This window comes from Oryctolagus cuniculus, chromosome 12 (genome assembly GCF_051225735.1).
Source record: "Oryctolagus cuniculus isolate XC-2025 breed Fujian yellow rabbit chromosome 12, ASM5122573v1, whole genome shotgun sequence".
NCBI lineage: Eukaryota > Metazoa > Chordata > Mammalia > Lagomorpha > Leporidae > Oryctolagus > Oryctolagus cuniculus.
Window position 1 is genome coordinate 114896834 of NC_142878.1, and position 25405 is coordinate 114922238.

The 25405-nt window shown below is 44.1% G+C and overlaps 1 long non-coding RNA gene across 1 annotated transcript; it reads left to right on the plus strand.

Annotated features, from left to right (window-relative positions):
- Positions 1-256: 256 nt before the first annotated feature.
- LOC149123250 (uncharacterized) lies at positions 257-24048 on the plus strand. The gene is made up of 2 exons (XR_016217706.1): positions 257-880; positions 23768-24048. It is a non-coding gene; the product is annotated as an uncharacterized LOC149123250 (long non-coding RNA).
- Positions 24049-25405: the final 1357 nt, after the last annotated feature.

Sequence of the window (25405 nt, forward strand, 5' to 3'; positions counted from 1 at the left end):
TGGTGCCTATATGGGATTCCAGCACTGTAGGTGGAGGATCAACTCACTGTATCACAGCACCGCCCCCAGGTTTCAAGATATACTATAGTGCAGTAATCAAAAGAGCCTAGTACTTGTTCAAAAACAGATGGATAGACCAATGGAACAGAATATAAATGCAGAAATCAATCCTAGAGAAGGATAGTCTCTTAAACACATAGTGCTGGGAAAACTGGATCTCCTCATGCAGAAGTGAAGAGTTAAAATTGTATGTGTGCAGGTGTAAAAAGTTAAGCTTAAGCTTATAGGTTTAAACCTTCCTGGTGCAGTTGTGAAAATAAGACAGAGTGAAGTAGCACCTTGACAGTAGGGACTCCATTTTGGAGCACTTGAGACTGCATTCTGGGAAAGCAACCCCCCCCCCCCCCACCGTGAGACTCTGGTCTGAAACTATGATCTCAAATAGTCGGACAATAGCAGTGCACTACATCACCCTTGGCAACACACAAAAACCCTCTAGCATGATTGCTCAAGCTTAAAAATAAAAAGGTTACACCTGGGTTACCTGAGCTAATAATGAAAATGTGATTTGTCTATGTCTTAAGATCATAATTGCTGATTGTAAGATATTAGCAACCGCTTAGCAACCGTGTGTTCTCTCCCCCCTCCCAATTTTGTGGTTTTTGCCTTTATAAACCCTAACCTTTGGTTATACGGGGCTGCTCTGCTTTTGTATGATCAGGCAGCCCCAGCATGCTGGATAATCAATAAAGCTTCCCCGTGCTGTTTGCATAAGAGACGTGTCTCTTGATGACGTTTTTTTGGGCGGTGGACTCTAACATTTGGAGGCCCCAGCGAGATCGCGGCTGCCCGTGGACGCCTCCAGCGGACGTCTCTTGGGGTAAGTAAAAAGGCACCTAAGGTAGGGACTCAGTATATGCGTGCTTCAGGTTTCAGTTTTTCGGGTTACAGGCCTGTTTCGGTTTTGGTTTTTGGGTTGGCACGGTACGCACTGTGGCTGGCAGATGTGCCTGGAAGCCCCAGGCTACCACCTTGGGGGACAGGACGCTCAGCGAAACTCCCATCAGAAATTCCCCTAGGCGGGAGTTTTGTGCCAACAGCAGTTACATTTTAGGTTTCAGTTTTTTGGGAATTGCTTTTCTGTCTGTAACATGGGTCAAACTGTGTCCACGCCGCTATCTCTTACTTTGGCTCACTGGCCTGATGTAGGGGCTAGGGGATCTAATCTCTCTCTCCTGATTAAGAAGGTAAAGCAGCAGTCTTTCTGTGCCTCTGAATGGCCTGCTCTGAGTGGATTGGCCCCCCAGAGGGCTCATTCCATTTACCACTCATTTGCTGAGTGAAAGAGGCCATTCTCCTGCCTGGCCGTCAAGGGCACCCGGACCGGGATTTTGAGAAGACATCGGAGGTCAGTATTCCTTCCCTCAAGCGGGACTGGATCTGTGGAAGTGACCATTGAGTGTCCAGCACCCCACAGCTCTCCGAGAACGCGGAGTCCCCCCGGCCACAGCTTAGCTACGGCCGAAACTCCAGAGGGATTGTAAGGAAGGGAGGGAAATTAGGAAGGGCAGTTGGCTGAGAGCCTGGAGACCCCCTGAGCTCGCTTCGGCTTCTTGGTGGCCGGACTGCAACCCGAGGATCAGGTCTCTCTCTCGGAGGGACGCCTGTCATGCTGCCTATTGCTACGCGAGCAGGGCTTAGCTTCAGTCGAGGCTAATATTGGCCCTTCAGGTAAACTCAAACAACTAGGTAGTGGGTAACCTTGAGCGATAGGAGATTTCAAACCCCACTCAGCCCCCAGACTGAGGAGCTTCATTGCTTTCTGCCTTCCTCCTCCTCCCGGGGGCTCCCTCCCCCACTCTTTTGCTCTCCTCATCTCCATTCCTGTACCACTGGCCAGGAGAAAGGGAGAGGGAAATTCCACAGGTCTCTCCACCCAGGGAAAAGCTGTTACCTGTTACCTGTTAACCCTTTCCAACCTGGTAGAAAGTTTTCTGTCTTTGCAGCTTATGGTAGCTCTGGTGCGTCTTAAAGTTTTTTTGTGAACTATTACTGTTGCTAAGCTTTGATTACCTGAGGACTAAATCTGGAAAAGAGCTAGTTAACTGTTGTAATTGACTGAGTGTCAGCAGTAGTCCTAATTAATCTGGCTTTGGTTAAATTATAGGAGGTTCCCAACACTCTTGGTGAAACGGCGCACCTACCCAACCCCAAGGCTAGTCCTGCCAGGCCCCTAAGTGCGCAGTCTTCCCTGTAAATGGGGGACCACAGCCTTTCTCTGCACTCTATTCTAGTCCATGTGGCCTGGTGCACCCAGGCAGGCATAGCCAAATATCTCTAGGCAGAGCCCCCACCCCAGTGTTGCTTCTTTTTCCTCTCCTGGAGGAATTTCCAATTCAATACTACTGCTGGCCTTACCTAAGGGAGCCAGAACCTTAAGCCATTAACCCTTTCCAACCTGATGGGTTTTTCTCTTTGCAGCTAATAAAAACCTAAACAATGGGTTCATATGCTGATAATCAACTCTTTTCTGTGCTGCTGTCCCTGACTCATTTGAGAGTGTTCACCTGTCTTGAAGGTTTCGCGTTTTTCTATTGCCATTAGAGTCTTGATTGGAAAAACTACAATGTGAAGTTTATTTACATTGTTTATCTGTTTTTAATGTCTGAGTGATTACCCAACTGATCAGAAATGTACTAATTTTGGCTAAATGGTTTGACTCTCTGACAGCTTAAATTCTAAACCGAGTCTTCCAACTTTGGGTTTCCAGTCGGATCCCTGGAACTCTCAAAGGATGAGACTCTAAATTTGTTATAGTAACAGCTGCTTGGGTCAATTCAGATTATATAAAATGTATTAAAATGTTATAAATGGTGTCAGACCTTTGCCGTATTCATGTTTTTGCTTTCCAGCTAAAGTGGTCTTATAAAAATAAGAGTAAATTCTGTGTATACAAGCCTTTATGATGTTAACTAAAGTAAGCCAATGCAGATTGGTTCAGAAAATTAAGGTAATACAAATGCCCTTGGTTTGCTCAGTGGCTTGCTTGCTCAGTTTTGCATGTCTTTGATATGCTTTAAACTTTAATGGTGTGGTATTCATTAATAACTCAGTGTCTTAAGTCATCTAGGCATCAGTGCTAAGTAAAACTTGGGAAAAATATATTATATATACTTTTAACATCTCAAATAAAAAAAAAAAAAACTGAGTTTGTTAACATGTATTCTCATAGGTTGTCCATACGTGACAATTCAAGGCTATGTAAAAGTAACTACGGGTGTAAAGTTTCAAAAGGTGTAAACAAGTCATAAAAAGTTTTAAAATGTTTACGATTTTAAAATATTGTTTACAGAGTTGAGTGCTAATGTTAGAGTTGAATTAGAGTTGAATTGCTCTTGCCACCCCAAAAACGCTCCAAGAGACCTTCTCTCATGTAATTAACAGAGGGTAAAGTTTATTGATGATCCGACATGTCGGGGGCCCCCGTCCCAGTACAGGTGAGCGGCCCCAAATAGTCTTGGGTTGGGGTTTTTATACACGTTTAAACAAAGAAAATCAATCATTGCATAGATCAGACAGAGGTATAGAGTAAACAATTGATACAAGTTAAGTGATTTTACAACCAGTTGATTTATGAATACAGGGAGTACCTAGGAATGCAGCCATGCAGCCGAATGGCGATAAGGGACACATGGTGGGGTCAGGGGTCCAGGAGGCAAAGAGATATATGGTGACTTCTTCTATCTCACTTAGGTGAAACTAAGGTTACGCTCACATTGGGGTAATTTACTGACCAATTAACTTTATAGAGAATGGCTATGCAGAGCAAGTCTAACGAGGTCAGGAAAGTTCACCAGAGGAGGTTGGGGGGGGGAGCGGCTTTTAACTTTTTAACCCTTCACTAATGCCAAAATTACACTGACCTAAAATTGAAGTCTGATCTTCTGTTATAACAATGGGTTTAAATCTTGGAATCTGTTTCTGCAAAAACTGTAACATCTATTTTAACAGTGTCTGCTTAATCGATTACTACTGACCTTTTCTGTAATAATGCCTGGCCACAGTATAGGGCCCCAAACAACAAAACAAAAACAAAAACAAAAAAAAAGAGGTTAAACTAACAGCTACATCAAATTTTCGGTGTACGTGGTAAATGGGCAGAACTCCGCTTTTAAACCAAACTAAAAAAATAAAAAGTTACACTGACGACCTCAAAGTATACAAACAGGTCACCACAGTTGATCTTACCTAAAAGGTCATAGTTCTCTTCATGGGCACGGTCTTAAGTGTCAGAATTTGCCCATGACCATAGTTTTTCTAGCTCACCCTGATATTAAAAAAAAAAAATCTCCAAAAATCAGGGTTGGGTTGAGCACCCGCTTGACTGAAAGTGAAGGGTTAAAAAGTTAAAAGCCGCTTCCCCCCCCAACCTCCTCTGGTGAACTTTCCTGACCTCCTTAGACTTGTTCTGCATAGCCATTCTCTATAAAGTTAATTGGTCAGTAAATTACCCCAATGTGAGCGTAACCTCAGTTTCACCTAAGTGAGATAGAAGAAGTCACCATATATCTCTGCCTCCTGGACCCCTGACTCCACCAGGTGTCCCTTATCGCCATTCGGCTGCATTCCTAGGTATCATCAAGGCAGTTCCTGCAATCTTGTGTGGCCCTCCCTTTTGGCAATAGGAGGCTTTTTGATACTCCCTGTGTTCATAAATCAACTGATTGTAAAATCGCTTAACTTGTACCACTGTCTGCTCTACGCAATGATTGATTTTCTTTGTTTAAATGTGTATAAAAACCCCAACCCAAAACTATTCGAGGCCGCTCGCCTGTACTGGGACGGGGGCCCCGACATGTCGAAACATCAATAAACTTTACCCTTTGTTAATTACATGAGAGAAGGTCTCTTGGAGCGTTTTTGGGGTGGCAAGAGCAATTCAACTCTAATTCGACTGTAACATATGGAGGTCCCACCGAGATGGCTCTGCTGCCCACGGACGTCTCCAACGGACATCTCTCGGGGTAAGTAAAGGCGCCTAAAGGATAGGGACTCTGTGCACGTGCATTTCTGTTTCTGTATCTGGTTCAGGCCTGAAGCGGTTTCGGGCTGGCACGGTAGACGTTGGGTGGCAGACGTGCCCGGAAGCCACAACGCTACAGCCTCGAGGGACGCCTCGGGAGGACCGGGAGACTGAGGACGCTCAGCGAAACTCCCATCTGGAATTCCCGCGGTCGGGAATTTGGTGCCAGCATCAGTATTCACCCTTTGTCTTTCAGGTTTTACTTCTATTGCATAAACTGTTTTCAGACTCACATTTTGTGTTGCCGGCATTGTCACAGGACTCTGATGTGGTTCCGGAGTCTGTGTTTGTCTGTTTGTGTGTGGCATTGTCGCGAGACTCTGAAGTGGTCCCGGAGTCTGCATTTGTAGGTTCTGAAGTGGTTCCGGAACTTGCATTTGTATTGTCGGCATTGTCACAGGACTCTGATGTGGTTCCGGAGTCTGTTTGTCTGTTTGTGTGTGGCATAGTCGCGAGACTCTGAAGTGGTCCCGGAGTCTGCATTTGTAGGTTCTGAAGTGGTTCCAGAACTTGCATTCGTATCTATGTCTGTGTGTCAGTGTGGTTCTCGGACCCCATCTGGGACTCTGTAGGGGGGCAGGCTCCCCACCTCTGTAGGAACGAAGCGGGTCGCTACGCAGGCGGGAGGCCGATGTTCCATTTTTGTCTTCTTTGTTTTGTTCAGTGCCTTTTTGTGAGTCTCTTTGGTGTTTGTTTTTGGCTATTTGTATTTGCCTTTCTGAAATTCAGACAATGGGACGGATTTAGACAACTCTTAGAAAGGGAGACTAACCACCCTTTGTTCTGCAGATTGGCCTACCTTTGAAGTAGGATGGGCGCCTAAGGGCACCCTTGACATCCTGGTCTGGCAAGATCTGGTAAAAACTCCCTTTCCTGGTTAAAGCCTCTTTTACTCCCTCAGAAACAACCTTCAAAAAAAAATTTTAGTCGTCCAGGACCGTCCCAGCAAAGCAGATAAAACAAACTAAGACTTCAGCCTCGGCGCCGCTCTATTCTGTTTTACAGGGCGACTCTGAAGATTTGATTTTCCCTCCTCCCTACCAGCCGCCCGGCCCTGGCTGTGGGGCCGGCAGCGGGGGCCACAGGAGAGGGTACGAGAAGCAGCTCCCCAGGGGCCAGCAGATCCCTCCACTCCCCCTTCACAGGCAGCAGGGAAACCCCTGCTGTGCCATTAGCAAGTGCTGAAACCCCCTGTGTGTTCAAACAAAGCTGGCCCTTGGAGCCTCAACCTGCAGGACTCAGCTGGGGCCCAGGAATGGCAGGCGGAGGATGGGAAGGCGCGCCTCCTGACTTATTCCTCAGGATCCTAACTCCCCAAGCCATACCCGTCCCCCCAGACTGACTCCCCATGGCCGACCAAATAGGGCAAATGGATGGATCTCCTGGACTTCAGGACCTGGTAAGTCACCCTGGGGCACTCGGTACTCAGGCCCGCCTTTGTGCGGAAGGGGGGCTTCTGTTGCCCCTCTACCAGGGACCTGCCTGGTGTCTGCAATGAAAAAGAGCGTGTGTGTGGTGTAAATGTGTTTGTGGCTCCACGGCCCTGCAGCTACAGAGTCTAAATGGGCCGTAACCTGCAGCTCCGTGTTCACCAGGCGGGCGAAGCAATCTCACTCTGGATCAGTGCCTGTTCCGGAGGTCTTTATCTCTTGTTTTGTACAACCAAGGGGGACACATTATGGGAAAATTCCATTCAAAACCAACTGTTCTAAACTGTATAATAAAAACTTTAAAAATGTTGTCTTAATTTAAAAATTCTTAACAGGTTATTCCAAAATGTAAATGGGTTTTTATCAGCTCTTTTCTGTGCTGCTGTCCCTGACTTAGCTGATAAGAGTTTCATTTGTCTTGAAGGTTTCATGTTTTTCTATTTGTAGTACTGAGACTACGTTGTTTATCTGTTTTTAATGTTTAAGTAATTACCCAACTGATCAAAAATGTACTAATTTTGGCTAGATGGTTTGACTCTGACAGCTTAAATTCTAAATCGAGTCTTCCAACTTTGGGCTTCCAGTCGGATCCCTGGAACTCTCAAAGAATGAGACTCTGAATTTGTTAAAGTAACAGCTGCTTGAGTCAATTCAGACTATATAAAATGTATTAAAATGTTATAAATGGTGTCAGACCTATGCTGTATTCATGTTTTTGCTTTCCAGCTAAAATAGTCTTATAAAAATAAAAGTAAATTCTGTGTATACAAGCCTTTATGTTGTTAACTAAAGTAAGCCAATGCAGATTGGTTCAGAAAATTGAGGTAATGCAAATGCCCTTCGGTTTGCTCAGTGGCTTGCTTGCTCAGTTTTACATGTCTTTAATGTGCTTTAAACTTGTTTCTTTTAATGATAAAGATCTTTTCAAAGTTGTAACCATGCACTAGTGACCATGTTTGCTGCTCAGGAGGTGTTGTCCTTATATTACTTAAAAGCATGGAAATGTAATTTTGACTTTTATTTCAGATACTGGTATGGTATTCATTAATAACTCTGTGTCTTAAGTCATCTAGGCATCAGTACTAAGTAAAACTTGAAAGAATGTATTATGTGTACTTTTAACATCTCAAATTCGATAAGAGAGACTGTTTGAGTTTGTTAGCCTGTATTCTCATAGGTTGTCCACACATGACAATTCAAGGCTATATAAAAGTAACTACGGGTGTAAAGTTCCCAAAGGTGTAAACAAGTCATAAAAAGTTTTAAAATGTTTAAAAATGGTCTAAATCATAAATCTTAAAATCTGTTTTCACAAAAACTGTAATGTCTATTTTAACAGTGTCTGCTTAATCGGCTACCCTGCCATTTCTAAAATTAGGTCCTGTAATTTTGTGTACTAACTCTAATGTTCAGGGTTTTTATTTCTGGTTTATTCGACAACAAAAGACATAAAATTCATGTTCTGCCTAAGTAATTTATTGTGTAACAACCAGGCATTGCTAGTTCAAATGTAGATCAAATGGAGGTCTAGCCAAAAGGGAAAAAGTGTGCCAAAAGAGACTTAGAGACGACGGGAGATGGTTATGCAGCGGGTGCTGGAGAGCTGGGTTCCAGGAGCCCGGGAAGGCTCTAGTGTCCACAGGCTACACAGTAAAAACCCAGAAACCCAGGCCCATAACCCACTGGCTACACAGTAAATATCTGGAGGCCAAAGGATGGCAGAGACCTCTGCCGCAATTTCTCCTCTAAGTCAGGCTACGCAGTAAGCACTGGTTAAACGCTGGTTAAATCTGAAAGCCCAGGAAGTCAGGCTAGAGACCCGACTCACTGCCTCACTTCTCCTCTTTTCTTTTCCAGAAGGGAAGTTATGACTGACCATTTCTATAATAATGCCTGGTCACAGTATAGAGGACCAAACAGCATAGCCAGAATAAGAGGTTAGATCGATTTTTTGGTGTACGCGGTAAATGGGCAGAACTCCCCTTTTAAACCAAATTGAGGGATAGATAGGAAGTTGTACTGATGACCTCAAAGTATGCAAGCAGGTCACCACAGTTGATCTTACCTGAAAGATCATAGTTCTCCTCATGGGCACGGTCTTAACTTGCAGGAAAATACTAAGTGTCAGAATTTGCCCATGACCATAGTTTTTTAGCTCACCCTGATATTAAAAAAAAAAAAAAAAACAAAAAAAACAAAAAAAAACCAAAAAAAACTCCAAAAATCAGGGACGGGGTTGAGCACCCCCTTGACTGACATCATAGAGGCTGCCTCCTTGGTCCACTTTATTAGAGACCAGGAAATTGAGGAGCAAGCTAGCAGCAGGAGCGATGTAAGGATGGGCAACAGGCCAATCAGTGGCTGCTTTACATGGTGATCCACTGTCAAGGAAACCCAGCAGGGCCAGTGCACCCCAAATGGCGCCTGTTGCTGACATAAGGAGCCAGGGCATTGGGCAAGCAGCTGTTGTAACAGCGACTGCCTTCTGTCAGCTCTGCCAAGAGCAAGGCTACTGGACATGGAACTGCCCTGGGTGTCGAAGGACTCCTGGTTCAGAACCGCAGACCCTGTGGCCCCGAGCTAAAAAGCCTTTGGCTCTGCCCAGCTTCCAGCTCCAGCCACTGCTATTGGGGATGGCCTAGGGTCAGTAAAACGCAAGTTGCCTATTTCTGTCAGCCTCCTATTCAGCTCTCCTCCTAGTCCAGCCATGTAATGCAAGTCAACAGGGTGCCTCCCTTAAGGGATTCTTACAATTCTCTTAATAGCACCCCATGGATAGGTCTGGGCCTCACACACCCAGCCAGGCCTTAAAAATAAACTTAAAAAGCCCTCCCTGCCAGTTCCAGGGGAAAGTGGTCCCCTCCACTCCTATACTGAGACTATAGACTTGATCTATGCCAGCAGAAGGGACCCAAGAGACAACCCCCTGACTAACGCAGATGAGGTTTGGGTCACAGATGGAAGCAGCTTTGTCAGACTGGACCTGCTTCTCAGGGTATGCAATAGTTATGACATGGCACGTTATTGAAGAGTGCTCTGCCCCCAGGGACTTTTGCTCATTTAGCAGAATTGCCTTAACCAGAGCTCTAGATCACACAAGGGATTTGTAAGGCATCTTCACTCTGCATGGAGACCTCAGTCTTCCGGTAAGGCAGAAAGAGCCAACCAGGCTCTATGAAAAACATCACAAGGATAGAAATGTGTGCTTGGTAAGTAAGGTTTAGAAGGAAAGAGTATTCTTGGTAAAAAGGGTTAAAAAGAAAAGAGCTTTTTAAATAAGAAAAGGACATGGTTTGTAAAAATCCTGATGGCTAGTTTACTCTAGACTGGAATGGAAATAATGGAATGTTTCAAGTAAGTTAAAGAGGGTGTGTGAAGTCACAAAAGGTTATAAAAAAATAAATAATTAGACATGCTAACTACTGCTCCAGGAGCTATTTGTGCCATGTTCCAGGAAAAATGTTGTCTCTGGGTCAATCAGACTAGACAGGTACAAATCCGAATTCGTACTTTTCCTGGAAAAAGCCAAACAGCTCCAGGACCAGGCAAAGCAGGGCTGGGATTTCTGCCCTGATATCTGGTCACGGAAATCCTGGCTGTTTCCTCTCCTTGGCCCAATAACTTCTGCAATCTTGATGCTTCTCTTTGCACTGTGTGTTTTTAATGCCCTTGTTCGTTTTGTCTCTAACAGACTAAAAGCTGTTAAACTCCAAATGGTCATCAGGCAAGGCTTCCAGCCCATTCCACTGGACGACCTGAGCAGCCCTCTGGACCGAGCGGCACCGTCTTTCCAAGGCCACTGTTGCACACCATAAGACAGGTAGCAAGAGGAAATACCCAAACCCCCCTCGACGCCCACATGCCAGCTTTGAAGAAGTTACAGAAAACGGAACTCCATCCATAATCCCAAAGAAGAATTTTGGGTATTACCTCTTGAGGGGAAAATATTAGGCAGAAAGTCAGTTATGAGCTTATGTGTGTGTGACATAAAGGCCTAATGTGTCCAGCATATGCATCTACACCTCAGTCATCCTGACAATGTTTCACTGAAAGCCCGGCCTTTACATCCTGCCCTGCCCCCTTCTACCTGATAACCTGCCAGGTGGAGATCCCCACCCCTTCTGCCTGACAAATCTTCCACAACCTCCCGGATACAGCCCAGTATCTGCATTTCAGTATTGCAGAACAGGATCTCATTTTCATAGAGGGGGGGTTATGTGCAGCCCTTAAAGAGGAATGCTGCTTCTATGTAGACAAGACAGGGGTGGCGAGGGACAACATGGCTCAACTACGTAAATGCTTAGAGGAAAGACAGTGGGACAGACTTCAGCAACAGGGATGGTTTGAGTCGTGGTTCACTAAGTCTCCCTGGCTGACTACGTTATTAGCACTGGCAGGTCCCCTAGTTGTGCTGCTCCTAATTATTACTATAGGACCCTATATATTAAATAGGCTTGTCACATTTCTTTAAAAACAAGTCAAAAATGTTAAACTTATGGTAATTCGTCAACAATATGTAACACACGGGAAAGGGGAAACAGATGGTCTCTAAGATTAGAGACCCTGGCCTAAGAGGAGTGGGGAATGAAGGGTTAAAAAGTTAAAAGCCGCTCCCCCCCCCAACCTCCTCTGGTGAACTTTCCTGACCTCCTTAGACTTGTTCTGCATAGCCATTCTCTATAAAGTTAATTGGTCAGTAAATTACCCCAATGTGAGCGTAACCTCAGTTTCACCTAAGTGAGATAGAAGAAGTCACCATATATCTCTGCCTCCTGGACCCCTGACTCCACCAGGTGTCCCTTATCGCCATTCGGCTGCATTCCTAGGTATCATCAAGGCAGTTCCTGCAATCTTGTGTGGCCCTCCCTTTTGGCAATAGGAGGCTTTTTGATACTCCCTGTGTTCATAAATCAACTGATTGTAAAATCGCTTAACTTGTACCACTGTCTGCTCTACGCAATGATTGATTTTCTTTGTTTAAATGTGTATAAAAACCCCAACCCAAAACTATTCGAGGCCGCTCGCCTGTACTGGGACGGGGGCCCCGACATGTCGGAACATCAATAAACTTTACCCTTTGTTAATTACATGAGAGAAGGTCTCTTGGAGCGTTTTTGGGGTGGCAAGAGCAATTCAACTCTAATTCGACTGTAACAAAAGCATAGAGGCTGGCTCCTTGGTCTACTTTATTAGAGACCAGAAGAACGAGGAGCAAGCTAGCAGCAAAGGATAGGCAACAGGCCAATCAATGGCTGCTTTACACGGTGATCTGCTGTCAAGGAGACCCAGCAAGGCCAATGCACCCCAAATGGCACCTGTTACTGATATAAGGAGCCAGGGCATTGGGCAAGCAGCTGTCATGACAGCAAATGCCTTCTGTCAGCTCTGCCAAGAGCACGGTCACCGGACATGGAACTGCCCTGGGTGTCGAAGGACTCCTGGTTCAGAACTGCAGACCCTGTGGCCCGGAGCTAAAAAGCCTTTGGTTCTGCCCAGCCTCTGCCCAGCTTCCAGCTCCAGCCACTGCTATTGAGGGGATGGCCTAGGGTCAGTGAAATGTAAGTTGCCTATTTCTATCAGCCTCCTATTCAGCTCTCCTCCTAGTCCAGCCAGGTAATGCAAGTCAACAGGGTGCCTCCCTTAAGGGAGATTTGCATCTCTTTCAATTCTCTTCCAGCATCCCATGGATAGCTCTGGGCCTCACACACCCAGCCAGGCCTTAAAAGTCTATCCAATAACATTAGAAAGTCCTCCCTGCCAGTTCCTAAAAACAGGGCTTTCAGTAACAGCTAACTCAGATAGCCCTACACCTATTTGGACAGGTCCTCACTGAGGACTTAAAGGGCCTATCTCTTGAGGGGTGTGCACAATAATCCATAATATAAATAGTTAAATGTAAATAATTCATTAGTCTGTCCTTTTCCCAGCCTGAGACTCTCGTCTTGTACATTGGCTTAACTTCCTAGCAAAACTGGCTACTAGATATCCGAATATATATATATATATATATAGTCTCTGGGTCAATCAGACTAGACAGACACAAACCCAAATTTGTACTTTTTCTGGAAAAAGCCAAACAGCTCCAGGACCAGGCCAAGCAGGTCTGGGATTTCTGGCCTAACATCTGATCATAAAAATCCTGGCTATTTCCTCTCCTTGGCCCACTAACTTCTGCAATCTTGATGCTTCTCTTTGGGCCGTGTGTGTTTTTTTTTTTTTTTTATTATTTTTTTTTTATTTTTTGACAGGCAGAGTGGACAGTGAGAGAGAGAGACAGAGAGAAAGGTCTTCCTTTGCCGTTGGTTCACCCTTCAATGGCCGCCGCGGCCGGCGCGCTGCGGCCGGCACACCGCGCTGATCCGATGGCAGGAGCCAGGAGCCAGGTGCTTTTCCTGGTCTCCCATGGGGTGCAGGGCCCAAGCACCTGGGCCATCCTCCACTGCACTCCCTGGCCACAGCAGAGGGCTGGCCTTGAAGAGGGGCAACTGGGACAGAATCCGGCGCCCCGACCGGGACTAGAACCCGGTGTGCCGGCGCCGCTAGGTGGAGGATTAGCCTAGTGAGCCGCGGCGCCGGCCTGGGCCGTGTGTTTTTAATGTCCTTGTTCGTTTTGTCTCTAACATACTAAAAGCTGTTGAACTCCAAATGGTCATCAGGCAAGACTTCCAGCCCATTCCACTGGACGACTTGAGCAGCCCTCTGGACCGAGCAACACAGTCTTTCCAAGGCCACTGTTGCACACCATAAGACAGGTAGCAAGAGGAAATACCCAAATCCCCTTCAACGCCCACATGCCAGCTTCGAAGAAGTTACAGAAAATGGAACTCCATCCATAATCCCAAAGAAGAATTTTGGGTATTACCTCTTGAGGGAAAAATATTAGGCAGAAAGTCAGTTATGAGCTTATGTGTGTGTGACATAAAGGCCTAATGTGTCCAGCATATGCATCTGCATCTCAGTCATCCTGACAATGTTTCACGGGCAGCCTGACCTTTGCATCCTGCCCTGCCCCCTTCTACCTGATAACCTGCCAGGTGGAGATGCCCGCCCCTTCTGCCTGACAAATCTTCCACAATCTCCCAGATGCGGCCCAGTATCTGCATTTCAGTATTACAGAACAGGCGGGGGTTGAATCTCATTTTCATGGTTGGGGGGTGGTTATGCGCGGCCCTAAAGGAAAAATGTTGTTTTTATGCTGACTGAACCGGGGTGATTAGAAACTCCATGGCCAAACTCAAAAAAAAAAAAAAAAAATGACTGGAACAATGGCAACGGGAGAGGGAAACTTAACAGGGATGGTTTGAGTCATGGTTTGGCTGGTCCCCATGGCTTACTACCCTACTGTCAGCCCTAGCAGGACCCTTAATTATTCTACTCCTAATTGTAACCGTAGGACCTTGTGTGTTAAATAGACTCATCACCTTCATACGGAAACAAGTTAAAAATGTTAAACTCATGGTCATAAGACAACAATATGTCACATTAAAAGAGACAAAAACGAATAATCTCTAAGATTAGAGATCCTCACAACAAGGAGTGGGGAATGAAGAGTTAAAATTGTATGTGTGCAGGTGTAAAAAGTTAAGCTTAAGCTTACAGGTTTAAACCTTCCTGGTGCAGCTGTGAAGATAAGACAGAGTGAAGTAGCACCTTGACAGTAGGGACTCCATTTTGGAGCACTTGAGACTGCATTCTGGGAAAGCAACCCCCCCCCCCCACCGTGAGACTCTGGTCTGAAACTATGATCTCAAATAGTCGGACAATAGCAGTGCACTACATCACCCTTGGCAACACACAAAAACCCTCTAGCATGATTGCTCAAGCTTAAAAATAAAAAGGTTACACCTGGGTTACCTGAGCTAATAATGAAAATGTGATTTGTCTATGTCTTAAGATCATAATTGCCGATTGTAAGATATTAGCAACCACTTAACAACCGTGTGTTCTCTCCCCCCTCCCAATTTTGTGGTTTTTGCCTTCATAAACCCTAACCTTTGGTTATACAGGGCTGCTCTGCTTTTGTATGATCAGGCAGCCCCAGCATGCTGGATAATCAATAAAGCTTCCCCGTGCTGTCTGCATAAGAGACGTGTCTCTTGGTGACATTTTTTGGGCGGTCGACTCTAACAGAAGTATGAAGCAAACTCCTACTTTACACGTTACAAAAATACACTCAAAATGGATTAAAATTGACTAAAGATTTAAATAACAACCTGATACCAAATTATTAGAGAAAGTTGGGGTAACCCTGCAAGACATTGGCATAGAAAAAGACTACTTGGAAAAGACCAAAGAGGCACAAGCAATCAAAGCCAAAATTGACAAATGGGATTACATCAAATTGAGAAGCTTCTGTACTGCAAATGAAACACTCAGCAAAGTGAAGAGCCAACAGACAAAATAGGAGAAATTATTTGCAAACTATGTAACTGATAAAGGATTAGTAATCAGAATATATAGAGGCTCAAGAAATTCCACAACAAAACAAACAACCCAGTGCAGAAATGGGCAAAGGACTTAAACAGGTATTTTTAAAAAGAAATCCAAATAGCCAACAGATACATGAGAAAATGCTCAGGATCACCATTCAACAGAGAAATGTAAATCAAAACCACAAGGAAGTTTTACCTCACCCCCGTTAGAATGGCATTCACATAGAAATCAAACAAATGCTGCCAAAGATGTGTGGAAAACACATCTGATCCACTGTTTGTGGGAATGTAAACTGGTAAAGACACCATGGAAGACAGTATGGAGATACCTCAAAACATCGTACTTAGTGAATAAGCCAGTCTAAAAAGGACAAAAACATATATTCTCCCTGACCTGTGATAACTAATAGCACACCTAAAGATAACCTACAGAAATGCAATTGACACTTTGAGAAGCAATGACTTTGAACAGCCCTTGTCTTGACTATTGAGGAACATTTTTTTTCACATTATCTGTTGAACTCTTCACTTAGTATAGAGTTACTCATATGTGTATAAAGTTAATTGAAAATAGATCTTAGTAAAAAATAGGAATGAGAATAGGAGAGGAAGAAGATGAAGAGTGTGGGTGGGAGGGTGGCTGTGGTGGGAAGAGTCACTATGTTCTTAAAGTTGTAATTATGAAATGCATGAAGTTTGTCTTCCTTAAATAAAAGGTTTCTAAGGAAAAAAGATATGAAAGGAACATTCCAGGAAAATTTTCTTTTTGATGATTTGGGTCAAGGCTACTTGGTAGCAATATTTAAAAGCAAAGAATGAATGATGCATTTTTCATCTTATGTATTTTTAATTATTTAATTTTTTGTTTTGAAAAACAAAATTTTGTAGAGAGCAGAAGGCAGTGGAAGATCTTCTAGCTGTTGTTCCACTCCCCAAGTGGCTGTAACAGCAAGAGCTGGGCCAGACTGAAACCAGGAGCCAGAAGCTTCATCTGGGTCTCACACATGGGTGGCAGGTGCCCAAGCACTTGGACCATCTTCTGCTTTCACAGGTGCCCTAAGCAGGGAGCTAGATTGGAAGTGGAGCAGCCAGGAAAAAAACCAGAACCCATAAGGGATGCTTGAATCCCAGGCAGCTGTTTAACCCAATATACTGCAATGTCACAATTTTTGTAAATTTAGACACTAGAAGTGAGTGTTGACAACTCAAGAAATTAAGCTTCTGCAACTTAAGTGAGAGGCTAGGACTATATTCCTGGCTCTCAGTTATGACCCTGTCCCAGCCCTGGTTGTTGTGGGTGTGAATCAATGTGGGTGTTGTGGGTGTTGTGGGTATGAATCAATGGATTGAAGGTGTCTGTCTCTATCTCTCTCTCCCTTTCTCTCTGTCATTCCATAACACAGAGCAGGCTAAGCCTCCACCCACAGTGCCAGCATCCCATATGGGCACCAGTTTGTGTTCCAGATGCTCTTCTTCTTTTTTAAATATTTATTTGAAAGTAGAGTTGCAGAGAGAGAGCTGGAGAGACAGAGAGAAAGGTCTTCCATCTGCTGGTTCACTCCCAAAATGGCTGCAATAGTTGGAGCTGGGCGGATACAAAGCCAGAAGCCAGGAGCATCCTCCAGGTCTCCCACTTGGGTGCAGGGGCCCCAAGAGTTGGGCCATCCTCGACTACTTTCCCAGGCCATAGCAAAGGGCTGGATTGGAAGTGCACCAACTGGGACTCAAATCAGTGCCTATATGGGATGCCGGCACCACAGGCAGAGGCTTAACTTACCATGCCACAGCAAGGGCCCCAGATGCTCTTCTTTGCATCCAGCTCTCTGTTTTTGTCCTGGCAAAGCAGTGGAAGATAGTCCAAGTCCTTGGGCCCCTAAACCCACCTGGGAGACCCAGAGGAAGCTCCTGGCTCCTAGCTTTGGATCAGCCCATCTCCAGCTGCTTTGGCCATTTGGAGACTGAACCAGTGGATAAAAAATTTATATGTCTCTCCTCTCCCTGTAACTATGCCCATCAAATAAATAAATAAAATCCTTTTTAAAAAAGATCTCTATATATTTCCATCTGCTTCTCATTCTCTCTCAAGTATATAAATACTTTAAGAGGCAAAAGATTCAAGTCAAAGACTAGAGAATTGTCTTGGGCTCTGACTATAGTTTATGCCATTGATAAATGGAATAATTTGCTTGAAACATAACTTTGTGGACTCTGAAGTAGTCCTGCATTTGTAGAATCACCGTGATAAAACTATGGAGAGTTATTTAAGGGCCTGCAATAGATTTGATCCTATACACATTTTCTGATCTAATCCATGAAGCAAGTTCAGCCTCCAAAAGCTTTTAAAGAAACTCTACTTTAATAATTCAAAATATTACCTTTTTAATTAATTGTTTCTGATGTAGCAAATTCTTGCTGAAGTTTGAATTCAAACCATGTCTTGTAGCTATGGCAATAAAAAAAATTGAGACCAATGTGCATTCAGCTCAGGTGGCTTTAAATCTTGAAACCATGCTTACTTTATCTTATATGAATCCTGATTCTGAATTATATTTCTTTATGCTTTTCCAATTTATTTTAAAAATCTCATAAAGCTCTTAATATACAATGTGAAAGAAGCTGAGGAATAAATAAACAACCTACCAGCAATATATTTATTTTTGTTGGTCTTGGCCACATGTAGATGTCTCTAGAATCTTATCTGCAAGAGAAATTGCTGAGAAGGAGGGGTCAGACAAAAAGTCTAGATTCTTTCTAGAGTCTACTGTGCTAATCAAGATCATGAAGGAAATGTATATAGAAAAATGGGCATATTGGCTCAGTGACAAAAATGAGGTAGCCTCCCTGTGGGGGAATATAATCTTTACACATGGGAAAAACAGAAAAGATGCCAAAAGAGCACACACTAGTCTACCAATCACTATGATTAAGCATAAACTATTGTTAGACTAACTAAAATATTAATTTATTACCAATTCTGTAAAAAAAAATCCTTGTCAGGGCTGTCACTATGGAGTAGTGGGTAAAGCCATCTCCTACAGTATGGGCATTCATATGGGCACCAATATGAGTCCCAGCTACTCTACTTCTGATCTAGCTCTCTGCTATGGACTGGGAAAGCAGTGGATGAGCACCTAAGTCCTTGGGCCCCATGCACTCACATGGGAGACCTATAAGAAGCTCCAGGCTACTGGCTTCAGATCAGCCCAGCCCCAGCCATTGAGGACATGTGGGAGTGAACCAGCAGATGGAAGGCCTCTCTCTCTCTCTCCCTGCCTCTGTCTCTTTGTAACTCAGCCTTTCAAATAAATAAATAAACCATATAGAAATAATTTATAATGTTCATCACAATTGTTCAAATAAGCAGTGAAGAGTTAAAATTATATATGTGCGGGTGTAAAAAGTTAAGCTTAAGCTTACAGGTTTAAACCTTCCTGGTGCAGCTGTGAAAATAAGACAGAGTAAAGTAGCACCTTGACAGTAGGGACTCCATTTTGGAGCACTTGAGACTGCATTCTGGGAAAGCAACCCCCCCCCCCACCGTGAGACTCTGGTCTGAAACTATGATCTCAAATAGTCGGACAATAGCAGTGCACTACACCACCCTTGGCAACGCACAAAAACCCCCTAGCATGATTGCTCAAGCTTAAAAGTAGAAAGGTTGCACCTGGGTTACCTGGGCTGCTAATGAAGATGTGATTTGTCTATGTCTTAAAATCATAATTGCTGATTGTAAGATTTTAGCAACCGCTTAGCAACCGTGTGTTCTCTCCCCCCTCCCGATTTTGTGGTTTTTGCCTTTATAAACCCTATGCTGTAGTTCCTCACTGCTCCTCTGTCCTTGTCAGAGGGCCCCAACATGTTGGAGCAATAAATTTAACCCTTTGCTGGTTGCATGAGAGAAAAAGTCTCTTGGAGTCGTTCCTTGGGCGGTGGGCTTTTTTTAGACCCTAACATTTGGAGGTCCCACCGAGACCTGACTGCTGCCTGTGGACGCCTCCAACGGATATCTCTCGGGGTGAGTAAGGCACCTATTGTTTTGATTGAACGTGTACACTTTGATTTGTTGTTTGGTGAGGTTTGTTATTTGTTTGTAATTGGCAGCGTGGTTGTCGGGCTCGAGCGAGAGCTCCACCCGACTGTGGCGGGCAGACGTGCTCCAGAGCCACAGACCACATCCCGGGGGACGCCCCGGGAGAAAGGGAGAACTGGGGACGCCCAGTGTTTCCTGTTTGGTGGGTTGCCTGCAGTAGGGAAATAGACTGCAGAGACTCACATTTTGTTTGTACTGCCGAAACTTTGGTATTTGATCGAGCTCGTTAGTCTTTTGTATTTGTTAAGCATTTTTGGGACGCCGTGATGGCTCCCGTTTGGTAGACATTTGTGTGGTCGTTGTATGCTGCTTCTCTACGCTGTTTGTCTGTTTGTGTACATTGTGTTGTCTGCTAACATGGGCCAGACTGTGTCTACACCTTTGTCTCTAACTTTGAATCATTGGTCAGAGGTAAGCCACTAGGCACATAACCTTTCTTTGTCAGTCAAAAAGGTAAAGTGGCAGTCTTTCTGTGTCTCTAAATGACCTGCTCTCAGAGTGGATTGGCCCCCGGAGGGCTCATTCCATTTACCACTCATTAGCTGAGTGAAAGAGGCCGTTCTCCAGCCTGGCCGTCATGGGCACCCAGACGGGGATTTTAAGAAGACATCGAAGGTCAGTATTCCTTCCCTCAAGCGGGACCGGATCTGTGGAAGTGACCGTTGAGTGTCCGGCACCCCACAGCTCTCCGAGAACGCGGAGTCCCCCCGGCCATGGCTTAGCTACGGCCGAAACTCCAGAGGGATTGTAAGGAACGGGAGGGAAATTAGGAAGGGCAGTTGGCTGAGAGCCTGGAGACCCCCTGAGCTCACTTTGGCTTCCCGGCGGCCGGACTGCGACCCGAGGATCAGGTCTCTCTCTCGGAGGGACGCCTGGTCACGCTGCCTACTGCTACGCGAGCAGGGCTTAGCTTCGGTCGAGGCTAATATTGGCCCTTCAGGTAAACTCAGACAACTAGGTAGTGGGTAACCTTGAGCGATAGGAGATTTCAAACCCCACTCAGCCCCCAGACTGAGGAGCTTTATTGCTTTCTGCCTTCCTCCTCCCAGGGGCTCCCTCCTCCACTCTTTTGCTCTCCTCATCTCCATTCCTGTACCACTGGCCAGGAGAAAGGGAGAGGAAAATTCCACAGGTCTCTCCACCTAGGGAAAAGCTGTTACCTGCTACCTGTTAACCCTTTCCAACCTGGTAGAAAGTCTTTGCAGCTTATGGTAGCTCTGGTGCGTCTTAAAGTTTTTTTGTGAACTATTACTGTTGCTAAGCTTTGATTGCCTAAGGACTAAATCTGGAAAAAAGCTAAAGTTAACTATCTGTTGTAATTGACTGAGTGTCTGCAGTAGTCCTAATTGATCTGGCTTTGGTTAAATTATAGGAGGTTCCCAACACTCTTAGTAAAACGGCACACTTACCCAACCCCACGGTTAGTCCTGCCAGGCCACAGTGTGTGCAGTCTTCCCTGTAAATGGGGGACCACAGCCTTTCTCTGCACTGTATTCTAGTTCATGTGGCCTGCCGCACCCAGGCAGGCATAGCCAAATATCTCTAGGCAGAGCCCCCACCCCAGGGTTGCTTTTTCTCTCCTCTCCTGGAGGAATTTCCAATTCAATACTACTGCTGGTCTTACCTAAGGGCGCCAGAACCTTAAGCCATTAACCCTTACCAACCTGATGGGTTTTTCTCTTTGCAGCTAATAAAAACCTAAACAATGGGTTATTCATCTGAGAGCATTCACCTGTCTTGAAGGTTTCGTGTTTTTCTATTGCCATTAGAGTCTTAATTGGAAAAACTACAATGCAAAGTTGTTTACATTGTTTATCTGTTTTTAATGTCTGAGTGATTACCCAACTGATCAGAAATGTACTAATTTTGGCTAAATGGTTTGACTCTCTGACAGCTTAAATTCTAAACCGAGTCTTCCAACTTTGGGCTTCCAGCCGGATCCCTGGAACTCTCAAAGAATGAGACTCTAACTTTGTTAAAGTAACAGCTGCTTGGGTCAATTCAAATTATATAAAATATATTAAAATGTTATAAATGGTGTCAGACCTATACTGTATTTATGTTTTTGCTTTCCAGCTAAAGTGGTCTTATAAGAATAAGAGTAAATTCTGTGTATACAAGCCTTTATGTTGTTAACTAAAGTAAGCCAATGCAGATTGGTTCAGAAAATTGAGGTAATGCAAACACCCTTCGGTTTGCTCAGTGGCTTGCTTGCTCAGTTTTACATGTCTTTGATATGCTTTAAACTTGTTTCTCTTAATGAGGAAGATCTTTTCAAAGTTGTAAACATACACTAGTGTTTGCTGTCCAGGAGGTGTTATCCTCATGTTACTTAAAAACATAAAAATGTAATTTTAACTTCTATTTCAGATAATGGTGTGGTATTCATTAATAACTCAGTGTCTTAAGACATCTAGGCATCAGTGCTAAGTAAAACTTGGGAAAATATATTATATATACTTTTAACATCTCAAATTCGATAAAAAAAAAAACTGTTTGAGTTTGTTAACGTGTATTCTCATAGGTTGTCCATACATGACAATTCAAGGCTATGTAAAAGTAACTACGGGTATAAAGTTTCAAAAGGTGTAAACAAGTCATAAAAAGTTTTAAAATGTTTACAATTTTAAAATATTGTTTACAGAGTTGAGTGCTAATGCCAAAATTACACTAACCTAAAGTTAAAGTCTGATCTTCTGTTATAACAATGGTTTTTTTTTTTTTTTTATAAAAATGTGTACTAATGTTAGTAAATATCTAAAAATGGTCTAAATCATAAATCAAAATCTGTTTTTGCAAAAACTGTAATGTCTATTTTAACAGTGTCGGCTTATTCGGTTACTCTGCCATTTCTAGAGTTAGGTCCTGTAAGCTCTTTTTTTGACTCTGTTAAATAATCCTAAATTATGTAAACTCTTATATACAAGGGTTTTTTTATTTCTGGTTTATTCGACAACAAGAGACATAAAATTCATGTTAATCCATTGTGTACTCTACTGTCTCTGTTAAGTTATGGTTATGTGGCAGATGCTAGAAAACTGGGTTCCAGAAACACAAGAAAGCTCTAGTGTCCACAGGCTACACGGTAAATACCCAGAAGCCAAAGAATGGCAGAGACCTCTGCCACAATTTCTCCTCTAAGTCAGGCTACACAGTAAACACTGGTTAAACTGCCAGTTAAATCTAAAAGCCCAAAAAGTCAGGCTAGAGACCCAACTCACTGCCTCACTTCTCCTCTTTTCTCTTCCAGAAGGGAAGTTACTACTGTTCTGCAGGACTCTCCACTGTGATGTACGGTTTGATCCCCAGACCTTATGTAAGGGATGACTGACCTTTTCTGTAATAATGCCTGGCCACAGTATAGGGCCCCAAACAACAACAACAACAACAAAAAAGGTTGAACTATAAAATAATGTAATAACTAGATCAATTTTTCGGTGTAAAAAGTTACACTGATGACCTCAAAGTATGCAAGCAGGTCACCACAGTTAATCTTACCTAAAGAGTCATAGTTCTCCTCATGGGCACGGTCTTAACTCGCAGGAAAATACTAAGTGTCAGAATTTGCCCATGACCATAGTTTTTCTAGCTCACCCTGATATTTAAAAAAAATCTCCAAAAATCAGGATTGGGTTAAGCACCCCCTTGACTGACATCATAGAGGCTGCCTCCTTGGTCTACTTTATTAGAGACCAGAAAAATGAGGAGCAAGCTAGCAGCAGAGGATAGGCAACAGACCAATCAATGGCTGCTTTACACGGTGATTGCCATCAAGGAGACCCAGCAAGGCCAGTGCACCCCAAATGGCACCTGTTGCTGATATAAGGAGCCAGGGCATTGGGCAAGCAGCTGTCATGACAGCAAATGCCTTCTGTCAGCCCTGCCAAGAGCACGGCCACTGGACACGGAACTGCCCTGGGTGTCGAAGGACTCCTGGTTCAGAACCGCTGACCCTGTGGCCCCAAGCTAAAAAGCCTTTGGCTCTGCCCAGCCTCTGCCCAGCTTCCAGCTCCAGCCACTGCTATTGAGGGGATGGCCTAGGGTCAGTGACATGCAAGTTGCCTATTTCCATCAGCCTCCTATTCAGCTCTCCTCCTAGTCCATCCATGTAATGCAAGTCAACAGGGTGCCTCCCTTAAAGGAGATTTGCATCTCTTTCAATTCTCTTCCAGCACCCCATGGATAGGTCTGGGCCTCACACACCCAGCCAGGCCTTAAAAGTCTATCCAATAACATTAAGCTTAGAAAGCCCTCCCTGCCAGTTCCTAAAAACAGGGCTTTTGGTAACATCTAACTCAGATAGCCCTACACCGATTTGAACAGGTCCTCACTGAGGACTTAAAGGGCCTATCTCTTAAGGGGTGTGCACAATAATCCATAATATAAATGGTTAAATGTAAATAATTCATTAGTCTGTCCTTTTCCCAGCCTGAGACTCTAGTCTTGTACATTGGCTTAACTTCCTAGCAAAACTGGCTACTAAATATCAAAAAAAAAAAAAAATTGTCTCTGGGTCAATCAGACTAGACAGGCACAAACCCAGATTTGTACTTTTCCTGGAAAAAGCCAAACAGCTCCAGGACCAGGCCAAGCAGAGCTGGGATTTCTGGCCTGACATCTGGTCATGGAAATCCTGGCTATTTCCTCTCCTTGGCCCGCTAACTTCTGCAATCTTGATGCTTCTCTTTGCACCGTGTGTTTTTAATGCCCTTGTTTGTTTTGTCTCTAACAGACTAAAAGCTGTTGAACTCCAAATGGTCAACAGGCAAGACTTCCAGCCCATTCCACTGGACGACTTGAGCAGCCCTCTGGACCGAGCAACACAGTCTTTCCAAGGCCACTGTTGCACACCATAAGACAGGTAGCAAGAGGAAATACCCAAATCCCCCTCGACGCCCACATGCCAGCTTCGAAGAAGTTACAGAAAACGGAACTCCATCCATAATCCCAAAGAAGAATTTTGGGTATTACCTCTTGAGGGGAAAATATTAGGCAGAAAGTCAGTTATGAGCTTATGTGTGTGTGACATAAAGGCCTAATGTGTCCAGCATATGCATCTGCATCTCAGTCATCCTGACAATGTTTCACGGGCAGCCTGACCTTTGCATCCTGCCCTGCCCCCTTCTACCTGATAACCTGCCAGGTGGAGATGCCCGCCCCTTCTGCCTGACAAATCTTCCACAATCTCCCAGATGCAGCCCAGTATCTGCATTTTAGTATTACAGAACAGGCGGGGGTTAAATCTCATTTTCATGGGGGTGGGTTTTGCGCGGCCCTAAAAAAAAAAAAATATATTGTTTTTATGTCAACTAAACTGGGGTGGTTAGAAACTCCATGGCCAAACTCAAAAAACGACTGAAAAAATGGCAACGGGAAAGGGAAACTCAACAGGGATGGTTTGAGTCATAATTCGGCCGGTCCCTGTGCCTTACTACTCTACTGTCAGCCCTAACAGGACCCTTAATTATTCTACTCCTAATTGTAACCATAGGACCTTGTGTGTTAAATAGACTCATCACCTTCATGTGGGAACAAGTTAAAAATGTTAAACTCATGGTTATAAGACAACAATATGTCACATTAAAAGAGACAAAAACGAATAATCTCTAAGATTAGAGATCCTCACAACAAGGAGTGGGGAATGAAGAGTTAAAATTATATATGTGCGGGTGTAAAAAGTTAAGCTTAAGCTTACAGGTTTAAACCTTCCTGGTGCAGCTGTGAAAATAAGACAGAGTAAAGTAGCACCTTGACAGTAGGGACTCCATTTTGGAGCACTTGAGACTGCATTCTGGGAAAGCAACCCCCCCCCCCACCGTGAGACTCTGGTCTGAAACTATGATCTCAAATAGTCGGACAATAGCAGTGCACTACACCACCCTTGGCAACGCACAAAAACCCCCTAGCATGATTGCTCAAGCTTAAAAGTAGAAAGGTTGCACCTGGGTTACCTGGGCTGCTAATGAAGATGTGATTTGTCTATGTCTTAAAATCATAATTGCTGATTGTAAGATTTTAGCAATCGCTTAGCAACCGTGTGTTCTCTCCCCCCTCCCGATTTTGTGGTTTTTGCCTTTATAAACCCTATGCTGTAGTTCCTCACTGCTCCTCTGTCCTTGTCAGAGGGCCCCAACATGTTGGAGCAATAAATTTAACCCTTTGCTGGTTGCATGAGAGAAAAAGTCTCTTGGAGTCGTTCCTTGGGCGGTGGGCTTTTTTTTAGACCCTAACAGCAGCAGTACACCAAAAAAAAATATGATTTTGCTAGAATCTATATTACATAGAAAATTACTCAGGCAGTACTGTTTTCCTTAAAACATCTCTTGCTTTTTTTATGTATCTCAAATTCCTTAAAAGTATCCAGCTTCAA